Consider the following 9,529-nt stretch of genomic DNA (forward strand, 5'->3'; position numbering starts at 1 on the left):
GGTTCAGATCCCAGTGCCTCCTAAAGAAGACAGCAAGCTGGCAAGATGGGCAGGCATGGCAAGCTGACACAACAAGAGACACAAGAAGGAAAAACATAATTAGAGCACAACAAAGCAGGAGCAGAGGTTTCTGGTGACTCCTAAAGAAGACAGCAAGCCAATGCAACCAGAGACATGGGGAGGAAAAGCATAATGAGAGATCCAACAAAGTGGGGAGTGGAGGTGGCTCAAGGGATTAGGAAACTCACTCCCATATCAGAGGTCCCCAGTTCAGCTCCTGGTGCCTCCTAAAGAAACAAGGAAGACAAACAGACACAGTAAGTGAAAAACAGCAAGGGGGTAGGGAGAAATAAAATAAATCTTTAAAATAAGTTAATAGGAAGCAGACTTGGCCCAATGGATAGGGCGTCCACCTACCACATGGGAGGTCCACGATTCAAACCTGGGGCCTCCTTGACCCGTGTGGAGCTGGCCCTTGAGCAGTGCTGATGCACACATGCCACGCAGGGGTGTCCCCCACGTAGGGGAGCCCCACGCTCAAGGAGTGCATCCCGTAAGGAGAGCCACCCAGTGCGAAAGAAAGTGCAGCCTGCACAGGAATGGCGCCACCCACACGGAGAGCTGATGCAACAAGATGACGCAACAAAAAGAAACACAGATTCCCAGTGCTGCTGATAAGGATAGAAGGGATCACAGAAGAACACACGGCAAATGGATACAGAGAGCAGACAACTGGTGGGGGGGCGGGGTAGGGGGGAGGAGAAGGGGAGAGAAATAAATAAATAATAAATCTTAAAAAAAATAAGTTAATAAATAAAACAATTATATTCTCTAGAGCCTGATAATCAGTATGATTTTGAAGTTATTTATAATTTTAAGATATCCTGAAAACAAAGAGGTCTTAACCTCCTATGAAGGAAAAGAAAAAAGAAAACATTTCTTATGTAAACTATCATTTTAATTTTATTATACTTGGGTGTAATCTCTCAAGGTTTATACAGATATTAATAAGTTAACATTAAGACTATCAGATCTTTATGTTGCTAATATAAGTTTTGTAACTAAATGAAATTAATTTTCACAAACATCTTTTAAAAACAATTGTTTTGCCTAAAGTGAAATGACTAGTTTTTCAGAGAATAGAATGAGGGTTATAAGAAACGACTTAAGAAAAAAGAAAAAGACAAAGAAATGACCTAAATGGCTATGGAAAAAAAGTAGAAGGATTGTGAAAGCTGGTTTAAGGGAGTACGTTTTGTCCTAAAATAAGATGGCTGGTTTTCATAAAATCAAGATAGAAATATGTGGGACAAGACTGGAATGGGTATGGAAAGTTATAGGAGGGTTGTGGAAGTAAATTTCCCTTGTTGCTGACTGTAATTCAATAAGCTTATTTAAAGGTGAAATTTGTCTTAAAGTAAAGTAACTAGTCTATATGGCTATAAATAGTTATAAAAGGCTATAGGAGACTGCATGTTGTAGGAAGTTATAAAAGCATTTTCTAAACCAAGGGATTTGAGTGTAAATAGCTGATTCCGGGAAGCTATTATTAGTAAAAATCTATGAGTTGATATTGATAACAAAAAATAACTTCATAGCAGAGAAACCTGCCAGTTGCCATCTTAATCTATTATGAGCTATGCTAACTAGGATTTTGTTTACAGAGTGTGTACTGATGCAAAACTGAAGATTGACTTTCTCTCTCTGTTAAAGTTACACAGTTTTCTTAAATTGTTAATCAGTTTGAAGTGAAAAAATTTAAAAGTCCTCTTGAAATGATCAATGTATAAAGAACAAAGAGTCTGTGCCTTATCAGAATGACTTCATATACTTTATATTGGCCTTACCATATCCGTAACTGTTTAAAATATACATACACAACACTGCTATTATTTTGGAAGTTAACTGCAAACCATTTTACAAATTTATTTGTCCCTGTGACAAATAGAGGCCTATTTAAATATAATGTTTAAACCTGGCAACTTTTAGTATTCTAATTAAACCCTTAAGGATATCTTTAATTTCACACTGCTACAAAAGAATTTATTCTTTCAATTTGTAAAAAATGAGGTGCTAAAATATATACATTTATGAAAATTAACGTTACCAATATATTTGTATTTTAATTCACAATAGAAAAATATATACCAAAACTGGAGACTCATAATACTTCTGTAAACTGTGGAAAAGTTTAAATGGAATGTTATTTTTACAGTGTTTTAAGTTTTAGTCACATTTTATTCTGATCAGAAATTTATAAAAGTGTTAAAGTTCCTCTTTTAAAAAATACTAGTCACAGTATTTATTTCCTAAGACTATTGTGAATGTGTAGAATTATGTTTACTACTAAGGGAAAACCTATAAAATGATAATAGGAAAGTAATCTTGATTTCATTGGTAATATTAGGTTCTCATAAAATAATTAGGAAAATCATTTTCTTCTGGTACTGTTAAAGTTTCTTTGTGGTAAACAGTATCTTTCTAAAAGAGAAAACATGAGGAGTAGGTGTAGCTCAGTGGTTGAGTGCCTGCTTCCCACATATGAGGTCCTGGGTTCAATTCCCCATACCTCCTAAAGAAAGAATAAAATTAAAATAAAAAATATATATGAAGGAGAAATTAAGTGTGTAATTTACTTACATATTTGGGGATTATGTGGATATTCTTAAAGACTTTTAAAATTCTCACTATCTATTTTATCCTAATACTGATCTGCATGACAGTATTGTTGGTTATAGTTATAGTTATTCTTAGAAGAATGTGATATATTATGGAAACAATCAAAATCTATCAGTTTCATTGTTCTGCTCTGATGCTTCTCTAAAAGAGCAGGGAGTCAGCCCATCTTCAACAAAAAAGGACTGTATAAGAAAAGCAAGGGAAGTCTGTAAGTTACGTTTTCCCTGTTGATTAACATAATCTTGGAAAAGAGTAAAAGTAAAATGAAACAAAACTTCTACTCTGGTCTATAGTTAACGGTGTCTAAACACAGCTTTATTCAAAATGCTCAAGGAAATTAGGGTCTAGATGGTAAACTCTGGCAGCAGTCAGCTTTATTCCTGAGCTCTGATCTGTAATTGTTATTTCTAAGTCCTAAGATGCTTTACTCTTTGTGTAAAGATTCTAGGGATAACACCTGGAACTCAGAGCTAAAAGTTAATCATCGCTAAAGGTGCTAAAAAAGCAGCATTACTTCTAAAAGACCACCCCAATGAAAGAAGCTAAAAAGAACCAGATTTCAATTAAAAGGTAAATGGGGCTAAACTCCACACTAAGGAGAATCAGGATACAAGGAAAATGGTAATATCAGTATTTTAAAACTTTTAGTATTATAGAGACCAGAAAGAAATACATTTTGTCAAGAAAAATCTTTAAATTTCTGTAGAGTACTATCTAATTTAACCTTACTAGTCAGTTTATTTAAACAACATAACTAACATGGAACCTAAAATAGCGACTCAGATTGTGATATTCTGTACAGAATTGTTGTAATACCCTAATGCATTTCAAAATGCTTTGGGCATAAGATAGAAAGGTATTTGCTAAGAGGCTGGGAAAAATGTAAAAATATAAAACTTCACCTGGGAAATTCCTACTACTATCTCAAAACAATTTATTGAAATAGTAAAACTCTACAAGGTAAACCCGTAAAAGAGAAACATGCCAGTGTGCTGAACACTCGTCTCCAGGCTCGCACTCAATGAACTTTTTTCTGTAATAACAAAACTAAGCCTAACTCTAATTAATGCCTAAGAGTCACCTCTAGAAAACCTCTTTGTTATTCCACTGTGGCCCCATCTCTAAGTCTCCCTACCTCCCCAGCATGTAGGACAGGACTTCCAGGTATAAAGTCTTCCTGGCAGTGCAAAACTTAACAACTCCCAGGGATGGGCCTCCCTGATAACATGGGATTAGACCAAAGCGGGGAAAAGAAATAGAAGAGAATCACATTTTAATGGCTAAGAAATTTCAAAGAGTCAAGAGGTCAATCTGGAGGTTGCCATTATGTGGGTTTTAGCCAAATAGTGCAAAAAGGCACAGGAGGCAAAGCCCAAAAGAATACTCTGGACTATATCTAAGAAAAGCTGTAAGTAAATTCCCCCATGTAATATGGTTATTTACACCTGTAACTCTCAATTGACATATTAAGTTTATTTTTTAGAAAGTCTCTGAATTATTTCTCTGCCAGGCAAGCCCTGGAACTGAGGTCAAAATGGCAACCAGCTTCACTTCTCTACCCCGTCATGTGGACACTCCTGTTCAGTATGAAGAAGCCGGAAAGATCCAACGTCTAGTTTATCCCCAAGATTGGGGATTTTACAAAACAGAAAGGGAGGAGTTATAACTGAGGGTTAATAATTAACAAATATTATGATTACTAAGTCATCGTATAGATGCCTTTATATTATAAAATAGCAGAAGATCAATACCTTTAATGACTGAAGCTAGCCAGAGTGGTCTCAGCCCTGTTTATGGTTACTCTAGACTTAACCTCACCCTTGTGTATGATGGTAATTCTAGATTGACCTTACCGATTAGGCTCACTCTTGCATACACTTATGATTGGGCTGGTAACCACTCCATATGGAAATATCCATATGGAAAACCTTGTGACTGACCTCTACTCTGTCCTTTCCTATGCCAGAACCTTGATCTCTGATAATGATCATCACTTTGTGACTCCCCTGGTTTGGGGCCCACCCCAATCCTGTCCAGCCCCTTAATGTTTATTAATGAAGGAAATGTGTTGAGCTCTATCCCAGTTATTCATTAGCACCCTATGTAATAAAATATTAGGATTTCTGCAGAATCAGGGAGGAGTTTTTGGGCTAAGGCAGCTGGCCTCCTTGGCTTGTGCAACTAAATAAACTCTGCCTTTGAAACCCTGGTATCTCAGAAATCAGCCTTCAAGATGCATCAGGAGAAAAGAACCTGCTTTTGCTTGGTGTCAGGTCAGCCCCGGGGCCCTCTGGCCACATTTGTGGCCGAGTTTCCCTCCAGGGAATGCATTGTAGGAGTTGATGGCCTGCACTGCTGCACCTCGTAGCAGTGACTGGGGGGATATTCTCCCCCATCCCAGCAAATTCCTACCATCATGTGTGGGTGAGTGACTGGCCGTGCACTCCCAGTGCTCCCAGCTCCTCACCACACCATCCAGGAGCAGCCATCCTGGCTCCCTGGTGGGGAAAAGGACGCTACTGCACTCGTAAAGGACTTTCTATCCACAGGTGTCCTCCACTTCACCGTCTCTGCCTATTGCAATAGCCCAGTGTGGCCGGCCAAAGAGGCGAATGGAGCAAGGTGGCTGACTATGGACTGTCGGCATTTGAATGCCAAGTGTCCCCTCTGGCACCCGCGGTCTCAGACACTGCACTGTCTGCATATTGGTGAAGCATATTCCTCATCCCGGTAAACTCTGGGCATCCTCCTATCAGGTGACACGGAAAGCAGGCATTTTCCACTGCGGAACAGAGAAGGAGCAGGCCCTGCGGGAGGTGAAAGTGGCCATTTCAGCTGCTGCCTCCAGGACCTTGAGTGCATGGGTCTCCATTTGAGTTACACGTTTCTGCCACCTGGCCCCATGTCAACTGGTCTCTCTGGCAGAAGGAAGGAACAACGGGAAGACACAGATTCCTGGTCTTCTAGACTAAGAAGTTTTCAGATGCAGCCCAGTGATATTCTCCCCAGCAAGAGGCAACTTCAGTCCTGCTACTGTGCCTTGGTAGAAATGGAAAGGATCACAAGTGCTCTCAGGTCCTACTGAGGCCAGAAATCCCAATCATATCCTGGTCCTGGGTCATCAGAACACCCACCCAGGCAGTGCCCAGCAACGGAACATCATCAGTTGGAAGTGGTGCTGTCAAGATCAGGCTCACCCAGGCCCCCAGGGAGAGACACCCACGCATAAGTGGTGGTGGAGGCCCCTCAACATTGATCCTGTTGCAACACCAGATGAGGGCCATTGTATCTTGGGCACCCAACCCGAGCAGTTTTGGCCACCCCAGAAGACTGGCCACAGTGGGATTTCTTTTCCTGCTGTGTAAGTAACAATGCCATCATTTGCATATACGGAAAATGGAATATTATTCAGTCATAGAAAGGAAGGAAGTTCTGATACGTGTGGCAACATGAATGAACCTTGAAGACTTTATGCTGAGTGAAATAAGCCAGCCACAAAAGGACAAATATTGTATCATTTCACTGATAGGAAATAATTAGAATAAGCAAACTCATAGTGTTGGAATCCAGAGGATAGGATGAGGGTGGCTATACTAATGTCAAATAAAATTGGCTTTAAGTTCAAAACTGGTATGAGGGACAATGGAAGACACTATATAATGATGAAAGAGTCAATGCAACAAGAAGATAGGGCAATTATAAATACCTATGCACCTAAGGGCAGAGCCCCAAAAATACAAGAAGCAAATATTGACAGATTTGAAGGTAAAAAGACAGTTCTACATTAATAGCAAGAGATTTCAATACACCATTTTCAAAGACAGAGGGAACATCTAGATGGAAGATCATTCAGGAAACAAGACTTGAACTAGATGGTAATTCAACAACATCTAATGGACATATTTGGAACCCTATACACAACAACAGCAGAATACATATTATTCTCTAGTAGCACATGGATCCCACTCCAGGATAGACCATATGTTAGGTTACAAAACAAATTTCAGTAAATTTAAAAATACAGAAATAATACAGTGTATCTTCTCTGACGACAGTGGAATGAAATTGGAAGTCAATAACGGGGGAAAAAATATGTGGAAGTTAGATAATACACACATAAATAACCAAAGAGTCAAAGAAGAAATCACAAGGGACACTAAGAAATGTCTTGAGGCAAGTGAAAATAAATACACAACATACCCAAACTTATGGGATGCAAAGGAAGAGCTGAGAAGGAAATTTTTAGCTCTAAATGCTTACATGAAAAAAAGAAGAAAGCTCAAATATCACATCTGGAAGAACAAGAAAAAGAAGAGCAAACTAAACCCAAAGTGGGAAGGAAGGAAAGAAATAAAAAAGATCAGAGCAGAGAAATGAAATAGAGAATTAAAAAGCCATAGAAAAAGCCAATAAAACCAGAAGTTGTGAAGATGAGTAAAATCTTTAGCTAGACTGACAAAGGAACAGAGTAGATGCAAATAATTAAAATCAGAAATGAAAAGAAGAAAATTACTATCTGCTCCACAGAAATAAAAAGTATTATAAGATGGTGCTAAGAACAATTGTATGCCAAAAATTTGATTACTTTGATGAAATGGACAGATTCCTAGATGCACATGAACTATCTTTACTAATCAAGAAGATATAGATGATCTCAACAGACCAATAATAAGTAGGGATTGTATTGAAAAGAAAAGAAAAAAACTCCCAAAAGAAAAGGACTAGAGAGCTTCACTGGTAAATTTTGCCAAACATTCAAAGAATTAAGACCAATCCTGCTTAAACCCTCACAAAAAATTCAAGAGAGGGAGCATTTCTAACTCATTCTGTTAGGTTAGCATCACCACAATACCAAAGGCAGATAAAGATATCATAAGAAAAGAAAATTACAGACCAATATCTCTTATGAATATAAATGTAAAAATGATCAAAAAAATCCTAGCAAACTGGATCTAAAGGCTCATTAAAAGAATTATACACCATGATCAAGTGGGATTTATCACAGGAAGGCAAGGGTGGTTCAACATAAGAAAAATCAGTGTAATATACTACATTAATAGACCAAAGGGGAAAAATCACATGATCATTTCAATGATGCAGAGAAGGTATTTGACAAAAGTCAGCACCCCTTCTTGATAAAAACCATAAGAAAACTAGGATTAGAAGGAAATTTTCTCAACGTGATAAAAGGCACATATGAAAAAAATAGAGTTAACATAATATTGAATGGTAAAAGACAGAGCTTTCCCCCTAAGATCAGGAATAAGATAGGATACCCACAGTCACCAGTGTTATTAAACCTCACACTGGAAGTTCCAGTCAGAGCAATTAGGCAAGAAAAAGAAATAAAAATCTTGTGCTCTCTTTTTGGGGTCTCTCTTCTTTCTTCCGTTCTCTGCACCGCCATGCCCTGCTCTGAAGAGACCCCCGCCATTTCCCCCAGTAAGCGGCCCGGCCTGCGGAGGAGGGCGGCGAGCGGAGCCGCTTTGCTCGGCTTTCAGAGCCGGCCATGGCCCCCACCAAGGGGTCCGCGCGAGCCGGGGGCTTTGGCCTGTACAGTGCCAATGATTATACACCACCACCCAGGGAGAAAGCCCTTGTGAAAACAGACGTTCAGCTAGCCCTTCCTTCTGGATGTTACGTTCTGGCTTGGCTGCAAAACGCTCCACAGATGTAGGAGCTGGTGTCATGGATGAAGATTACAGAGGAAATGTTGGTGTTGTGCTTTTTAATTTTGGCAAAGAAAAGTTTGAAGTGAAAACAAGTGATTGAATCGCACAGCTGATTTGTGAACGGATTTTTTATCCAGAAATAGAGGAAGTTCAGGTTTTGGATGTCACTGAAAGGGGTTCAGGAGGTTTTGGGTCTACCAGAAAGAATTAAAATTTATGCCAAGAACATACTTTTTTCCTTAAAAATAATGCTTCACTTAAAGTGTTTTGGTGTTTGTGTGGCTATAAACCTATTAAACTTTAACTTCTAAAAACATTTGGTTTTCTTACGGTCAAGGAAAGGGCACCTCTGCTGGGATCACAGAAATTTTTTTGTGTTTTTCTACTTATTGTTGTATGTAAATCTGCTTTGTGGTGTCATAATACAAACAGTTTCTTTTGCAGTTTATTTTATGTATAAATATAGATCTATTGGAAATGTGTATTATCTAATTCGCTAAATGCTACCCCATCAGCAGCTTATTTTTCTTTGCTTTATAAACCATAAAAAATGCCTTTTATTCAGTAAACTTGAATTTGTACAGATACAAATTATTACATAAATTGAACTAAAACATAATAAAAAGCAGAGGTTAAAGTTAAAAAAAAAAAGAAAATGTATCCAAATTGGAAAGAAAGTAGTAAAATTTTCCCTTTTTGAAGATATGATCCTATAGATATTGAATATTCAAAAAATCTACAATAAAGGTCCTAGAGCTAGTAAACAAATTCAGCAGTAGCAGGATACAAGATCAACATGCAAATATTAATAGTGTTTCCACACAACACTAATGAACGATCTGAAAAGGAATCAAGAAAAGTATTCCACTTGCAACAGCAACTAAAAGACTCAAATATCTAGGAATGTATTTACCCAAGGATGTAAAGGACTTGTGCATGGAAAATTACAATTGCTGAAAATTTTCACTGCTGAAATAAATTAAAGAAGCCCTAAGTGTCTGGAAGGACATTCCAAGTCCTTGGATTAGAAGTCTAAATATTTTTAAGATGTCAATTCTATCTAAAGTGATATACAGATGCAATACAATTCCAAGCAAAATTCCAAGAGACTTCTTCACAGAAATGGAAAAAGCAAGCAAGTTCATATGCCAGGGTAAGAAGTCCTGAATAGCCCAAAC

The 9,529-nt window shown here is 38.1% G+C and overlaps 1 pseudogene; it reads left to right on the top strand.

The window, feature by feature from the left end:
* The first annotated feature begins 8,084 nt into the window (after positions 1 to 8,084).
* LOC101434361 (deoxyuridine 5'-triphosphate nucleotidohydrolase, mitochondrial-like) lies at positions 8,085 to 8,789 on the top strand (annotated as a pseudogene).
* The last annotated feature ends 740 nt before the right edge of the window (positions 8,790 to 9,529 follow it).

Source organism: Dasypus novemcinctus, chromosome 23 (assembly GCF_030445035.2).
Source record: "Dasypus novemcinctus isolate mDasNov1 chromosome 23, mDasNov1.1.hap2, whole genome shotgun sequence".
Taxonomy (NCBI): domain Eukaryota; kingdom Metazoa; phylum Chordata; class Mammalia; order Cingulata; family Dasypodidae; genus Dasypus; species Dasypus novemcinctus.